The 7,592-nt window shown below is 36.0% G+C and overlaps 1 long non-coding RNA gene across 1 annotated transcript in view; it reads right to left on the bottom strand.

Annotated features, from left to right (window-relative positions):
- Positions 1-490: 490 nt before the first annotated feature.
- The window catches only part of LOC309848596, a 161,780-nt gene continuing 154,678 nt past the window's right edge, over positions 491-7,592 (bottom strand). The window contains exons 3-4 of the long non-coding RNA XR_014303156.1: positions 5,082-5,299; positions 491-1,835 (exon numbers count right to left, since the gene is read on the bottom strand). This is a non-coding gene — a long non-coding RNA (uncharacterized lncRNA). The remainder of the gene's footprint in view (positions 1,836-5,081; positions 5,300-7,592) is intronic.

Here is a 7,592-nt window from a genome sequence, read left to right as displayed (position 1 = left end):
ATCAATCTTTGCATAATACTTAAGAATTTATTCTATTTAACTGAAAATAATTTGCTAAAGGCAAAAATGTACAACTGTGTGTGTTTGTTTCTATGAAGCTGAAAGGCAGACTTAAAGAATCAACATTTTGGGTTTTTATTTTTTTCTCTCATATAAAGGCCAAAGCTTTCACTATGGTAAACTTTTATTTTTCCTGAATAAGGACCTGAATTTCCTGAATTAATTTCTTGAATAAACTTCCTGAATTAATCTGTCTACTCAAATAATTTTCCTCCCCAGCACTATTTCTAATAATGTAAATTTCTTTTTAGTTGTTCATTATATACTGGAAATCTAAGCTGTCCAAACTCCTGTGTAGTGTAGGTCATGTATAACTAGTTAAAATCTCAGATCTTTGCTTTGTCTTTTTTAAATATTTTATTTTATTTTATTTTATTTTATTTTCAGTGTTCCAAAATTCATCGTTTATGCACCACACCCAGTGCTCCATGCAATACATATCCTCCATAATACCCACCACCAGGCTCACCCCACACCCCACCCCCACCTCCAAAACCCTCAGTTTGATTCTCAGAGTCCACAGTCTCTCATGGTTTGTCTCCCCCTTTGATTTCCCCCAATTCATTTCTCTTCTCCATCTCCTAATGTCCTCCATGTTATTCCTTATGCTCCACAAGTAAGTGAAACCATATGATAATTGACTCTCTCTGCTTGACTCATTTCACTCAGCATAATCTCTTCCAGTCCTATCCATGTTGATACAAAAGTTGGGTATTCATCCTTTCTGATGGAGGCATACTACTCCATTGTATATACAGACCATATCTTCTTTATCCATTCATCCGTTGAAGGGCATCATGGTTCTTTCCACAGTTTGGTGACCATGGCCATGGCTGCTATGAACATTGGTGTACAGATGGCCCTTCTTTTCACTACATCTGTATCTTTGGGGTAAATACCCAGTAGTGCAATTGCAGGGTCATAGGGAAGCTCTATTTTTAATTTCTTAAGGAATCTTCACACTGTTTTCCAAAGTGACTGCACCAACTTGCATTCCCATCAACAGTGTAAGAGGGTTCCCCTTTCTCCACATCCTCTCCAGCACATGTTGTTTACAGTCTTATTGATTTTGGCCATTCTAACTGATGTAAGGTGGTATCTCACTCAGTGTGGTTTTGATTTGAATCTCCCTGATTGCTAATGATGATGATCATTTTTTCTTGTGTCTGCTAGCCATTTGTATGTCTTCTTTGGAGAAGTGTCTTTTCATGTCTTCAGCCCATTTTTTGACATGATTATTTGTTTTGTGTGTATTGTACTATCATTTGTGAATATCTTCTCCCATTCCGTGGGTTGCCTCTTTGTTTTGTTGAATGTTTCCTTTGTTGTGCAGAAGCTTTTGATCTTGATGAAGTCCCAAAAGTTCATTTTCTTTTTTGTTTCCTTTGCCTTTGGAGACATATCTTGAAAGAAGTTGCTGTGGCTGATGTCAAAGTGCTTACTGCTGATGTTCTCCTCTAGGATTTCGATAGATTCCTGCCTCACATTGAGGTCTTTTATCCATTTGGAGTTTATCTTTGTGTATGGTGTAAGAGAATGGTAGAGTTTCATTTTTTTACATATAGCTGTCCAATTTTCCAAGCACCATTTTTTGAAGAGACTGTGTTTTTCCACTGAATATTTTTTCCTGTTTTGTTGAAGATTATTTAACTATAGAGTTGAGGGTCCATATCTGGGCTCTCTACTTCTGTTCCACTGGTCTATGTGTCTGTATTTGTGCCAGTACCATAACTTTGCTTTGTCTTATTCCAGTTTTTCCACAAGTATGGGTATCACTGGGAAAAAGGATAAAAATAAAAAGAATCTCACACAATTGTTAGCATAAAACAACTAGCAATTCTTTTCCATTTTTGTTTTCCCATAGCACCCCCATATTGGTTTACATTAAAGAAAATTGTAGTGAATAAAAAACCTTACCAGATCCACACATTTAGAGATTTGACATTTTCAAGTATATTTGCATAAGAAAGCAGGAAAGTTCATGATATATTGGGAGAGTAACAAGAAAGAATCTCTAAGAGTAACCATACTGAATTCAGTAACAATACTGAATCTCTGCAATTGGAAATTAATCATTTAAGACCAATATTTGGAGAAGCAGAAGTTTATTTTAAAGCAGAATATATTCAATGTCTGAGGATAAGCAGACACATTAGGGTTGGAAAACCCCCTCCATCACCTCCGGGCAGACGTATAAGGAGCTTTTTAGAAGTGGGGGTAGAGAGAATATATACCATGTATTACAAACACTGGAAATAGAAGATGAAGAGAATTTGAGGACAATGTTGTCATGGACAAATAAAAAGAGGGGATATCATCAGATGGAGGTCTAAGTATGGGACCTGAGAATATTTCTATTTCAGATGGAAAAGGCCCAGGAATGTTATAAATGGGTGATTATCGATTATAAAGTTATCATAATTCAGACCATTCTTTCATCAGACTAAAAATGCCAAATGAGATGTTAAAACTCTCATCCTATAAGCTATGGTCATCTACAGATTTCATTTAATTGCAGCAATTATGCACTTCTTTATCTTACAGTCCAATCTTTAGAAGTTATTAGAAGAATATTAATCATTTGTGAATGGGAGACAGATGATGACTAGGGTCTTGACTGTCTCTGAAACAAAGTTGTCCAGATCTAAATGAGAAAAAAGAGGAAAGGCACAATGTCAATGGTGTCAAGTGTCCAGAGATGAGAAAGTAAGGGTTTATAAATGTAAAAGGAACGAGTGAGTGACATCAGACCATGGAAGTGATTATTTCTGATCATTTACATGAGGTGGAGAAATCGGTCACAATTTCTTATTGTTGTCACTAGTCCATGTCAGTGTGGAACAACAACATAAAACTCGGATAAAAAGTAAAGCAATTTATTGTTCAGTCACATAAAAGAAACAAGACCAGATTTTTCAGTTTTTAATCTACATTTGTCATCATTCGTTGTGGTTGATCTAAATTAGCTCTCAAATATTTTATTTAAGGGATTGTTACTAATCTTCAGTTATTTGGCATTTTGAAATGTATATAAGTTGTTTAATATTTTTTATATCATTTTCCTATAAATTATTTAAATCAAAATCTAATGGTATCTGTGCTTCTAGAAACATATACTGCACATTCTCCACTAGATGTCTCCAGAGAAATACAAGTAAATACGGTTAAGAAATGCTGCTAAATAAGCACCCAGTTAAAAAATTTCAGATGTGTTCAGTTCAGTTAGGGACAATAGTTACACTGATTACTTAATATGAAAGGGAGACTTTTCAGTTGGTAGGCTTTTAAAGGATATGAGAATCTAAATTTAAACAAGAAAGATGGCATGTTACCCACATTTACCACAGAAAACCTTCTATATACTTCCAAAAGAATTAACATTAAAGAGACATCATACAATGTTTACTTGGGGGGCATGTTAGTCATCTCTTTCCTTGAATATGATTTCTTATCTTTCATATATCATGGATTTTCTCCATTGGAAATATATTCCGAGTATGGCTTCGCAGGTACCACTTCTTGTAGGTTTTACTTTGTTAGCCACAAATATCTTAGCCTATATACGGCCCTTTTGACTTCTTTAAGTCAGGTGTTGATTTTCAATTTTATTTTAGCTAATATTTTATTTTAAAGATTTTATTTATTTATTTGACAAAGAGAAAGAGAGAGAGAGAGAGCAAGCACAAGCAGGGGGAGTGGCAGGAAAAGGGAAAAGGAGAAGCAGGCTTCCTGCTGAGCTAGGACTCCCATAAGGGCTCCATCCCAGGACCCTGGGGTCATGACCTGAGCCAAAGGAAGACGTTTAACCAAACCAGGTGCCCTACATATTTATAATATTTATATATATATATATATTTATAATATTAGCTAATATTATAAAGAGGTAGGAAAAAAATTACAAAATTCTATTTTTGCTTAATTTGAATTCCTTTTACTGTTGGCTTTCCCTCACTTAAAGGAAACAAAGATCACTGGGCATTTGTTAGAACTTCAGTTTATAGGGCTGCAAACCCAAGTACCAAAAAATGCTAAGACCTTCACTGGGCAAGCGTTTGGACACTGAGACATGCTGCCTCAATGAATGTGTGGCGTTAACTTCAAGGCCTTGTCATATTTTATAACCAAGTACTATTGTTTATAGTTTACAAATAGACCAGTAAGAAAGTAGAATGATACTCAAGAAAGGTTTTCAAGATCCTACAAACCATTTGTTAAAAAGCAGGAGTTCAGACATAACTTGAGACGTGTAACTACTTTGGATCATTCAAAACCAAGGAAATGCCTTTTAAAAAATCTACTCTTGGCTTGGGTATCCAGGCTTGTTGAATCCATAGACAATGCCCAATCCTAGAGAGTGTAGGTCACGTTGGTTACACGCGAGGGAGAGTAAGCATATTACAATGACTTCACAGTCTCCAGAGGCTAGGAGACTTGCTACAAAGATCCACTGGATAATTTGCAAACTGCCCATAAATTAGCATCCTGATAGCTAGAAACAAATGTCTTTGTCTTTCAGACACATTATTTTTCTTTGGTTGCATAATAAGTCATTTCCTTTTCATTAATGACTTACATTTCCAGGTCAGACTTTACAGCCCTGAAGGTCAGATTCAATTGCCAAGATTTCAATCCTCCTCAAAACTGCTAATAAAGTTACGTAGCCAACCCAGGGGCAGTATGCTTTCATGAAGCAGGAGAATAAGGGCCCTGTGTGGGGAGAAAGAATGAGAGATTGACCCCTGCTGAGTGCTCTGAAAAGGGAGAATGGTGTCCTTCTCAAGCTTTTTCTCTTTTCCACTTCTTAGACTACCTTCTCTTCCATTCTCTGAAACTATTTTCTTCCCTCACCCTACTCTGCCCAACAGACATAGACTATGTCCAATTATCAGGCTCCTAGAAGCTAGGATAGAGGTTAAAGCAGTTGTTTGGACTTTCGACCACTCCATAATACCATACAATATCATACTTCCAGGCTGAGCTTGGCTTTTTCAGTCACAGTGCTTTCATGTTTTTATATTTACCTTAAAGTTGTCCCTCTCTTGGAATGCTCTCCAACCTCTAAGTTTACATGTAGTTTATATGTACAATCTGGTCCTCATTTTCAAGATCTTCCTCGATGGCATTACTCATCTTGAGTGTAAATATTTGCCGAGGGTTAGCATTTGTTGACTTCCAAGGGACTTATACAATTTCCAATGTGATGCTCAGGATGGGTAGATTTAAGACTCTATTATTGAAACTGAAAAAAAAAAAAAACAAAGATTTCAGAAACTTTTTAGAATATGAGCATATACCATGCTTTTTTATAAAAAGTAAACCTGTATCTCCAGCCAGAAAGGAGTTGTCTTTTTTGAAATATGAATGTGTATTCATTTTTCTTACTCATCTCATGCAATTATTTGTCCATCTAGACCACTGAAGGAATCAGTGGTCTACGTGAAAGGATGCCACTGATTCCAATGGTCACAAGGAAAAACTAGGGTAAAATTGTTCTTAAAAATAATCAATTTATTTTCAATATACTGCAGACACTATGAAGAAAGTAGGTTACATGATAGGAAATTATTGATACTGCCTTCACCTCTGTACTTATAATCAAGTCTGTTTGTCATCATTTGGGATTCTGTTTGAAGACATCTTTCACCCTTGATACACATGATCCAGATTTGTATCTCTTTCTCTCAATACTCAATCCTTCCTCTCCAATCAAACCCCATTGGATTTAAGCAGATTTCAACTTCATTCCAGAAAAGCTTATAAATACTTACAGCTGTCTAATAGGAAATGGGTTGCATTAATAACAGTGAGCATCCCAGTAAAGAATGAATGACCATTTATAATGGTGTTGTCAGAGGAATCTCCGTATTATAAGTTTGATTCATCATCCTATAATTCCGAAATTTCATTATTATGTCTTAGAAGATACATAATCTACATTATAATGACTAGACAGGCTAGTATTGAAGACTTTTATATAATTATGTTACCAAGAATATTCTAACAGCTAATTTACTGGTATTAAGGACTTATTTTCATAAAACAGTTTTTCCATCCTACTCAATAAATTCTATAGCCAAGTTGGATGTAACTCTCCTGATACCTGGAATCACCTCGGGCCCATTCAGCCTCCCCTATAAGGCTTTGCAATTGGAAAACATGGTGAGGCAGTATCAAATTTCTTTATATTGCCAGTGGGGCAACAATACCAATGTGCCATGATGGAAGGAACACTTTGCAACAAGACATATTGGAATTACACTTTTACTTTAGGATAGTGTGCAACTTATGTATTCAAGAAGACTCATTGCAGGTTTCGGTTCAGCTTATGGTTGACATCTGACATTTGGATTTCTTTTATCTGGTGTTTTGAACATTTGACATACCATGTGCGGAGGGGTAAGAGCGCATATTCCCTTGGATTAGAACCGCATGGTGTAATATTTAGAGACTTCAGTTATTCTTGATAAAAATCAGAGGAAGATTTCTGGCAATGCTCTTTTTTCTTTTTCTTTCTTTCTTTTTTTTTTTTAAGATTTTATTTATTTATTTGACAGACAGAAATCACAAGAAGGCGGAGAGGCAGGCAGAGAGAGAGAGGAGGAAGCAGGCTCCCCGCTGAGCAAAGAGCCCGATGTGGGGCTCCATCCCAGGATCCCGGGATCATGACCTGAGCCGAAGGCAGCGGCTTTAACCCACTGAGCCACCCAGGCGCCCCAATGCTCTTGTTTCTTAATATGTCTTTAATCTATTACAGCTAGATTTGTAATACTTGTTTCCAATAGGGGCTACTTTTGTCCAGTGGTTATCAGATGTGCTGCCTAGACAAGTTCATCATCATGTGAAGCGTGTAATGAAAAAACAATAAAGCACAAATGGTTTTCTTTTCTGCTTCATTTCAAGAGTTAGGAAAACTTGGCAGAATTAGATTTATGTTAACTCTATCCATTCCTTGATATTTGAAAAGAGAAGTAAAATGGAAATATCTCCCTTGTTTAGTAGTATTGCAAGGAACATGTGGTCTCTCCTGTATTTTTCATCAACAATCAGAGTTATTTCATATTTTGTACAAGTTTTAAATGTGTCCAACATCTGTTTTTAATCAAGAGCCATTACTGCCTTATGATTATCGAACTTACATCTACATATGCTTTCTGGTGAAAAATAATAACCCTTCAGTTCTGAGGTGAACTAAATGTGAGTGATGTGATAAGATCAAACAATGATCTCATTGAGCACAGGAACATATATTCTGTAAGGGGTGGATTGCAGAATAGTCCTTCAAACCCCAAACTAAACCATTTTCCATGAACCCCTCCTCCAAAGTGCAGAAGAATAAAACTGAAATAGGAAAAGGCAAAGAGTCAGTTATTAAAGGGGAATATAAATAATTTAACAATAAAAATAAATATCTTCTTCAGTATGAAATATAAAAGAGGCTCAATGTGTTCAGTAAACATCACTAGGAAAAGTGGACTTTAGCTGCCAACTTGAAGTTGCTGATGTTTTTTGGAGAGAGCTCAGATTCCCAGGTT

Source organism: Mustela nivalis (genome assembly GCF_964662115.1).
Source record: "Mustela nivalis genome assembly, chromosome: 15".
NCBI classification, from domain to species: domain Eukaryota; kingdom Metazoa; phylum Chordata; class Mammalia; order Carnivora; family Mustelidae; genus Mustela; species Mustela nivalis.
The sequence above is the reverse complement of the archived record's forward strand: the minus strand, read 5'-3'. Positions and strand labels throughout refer to the sequence as shown.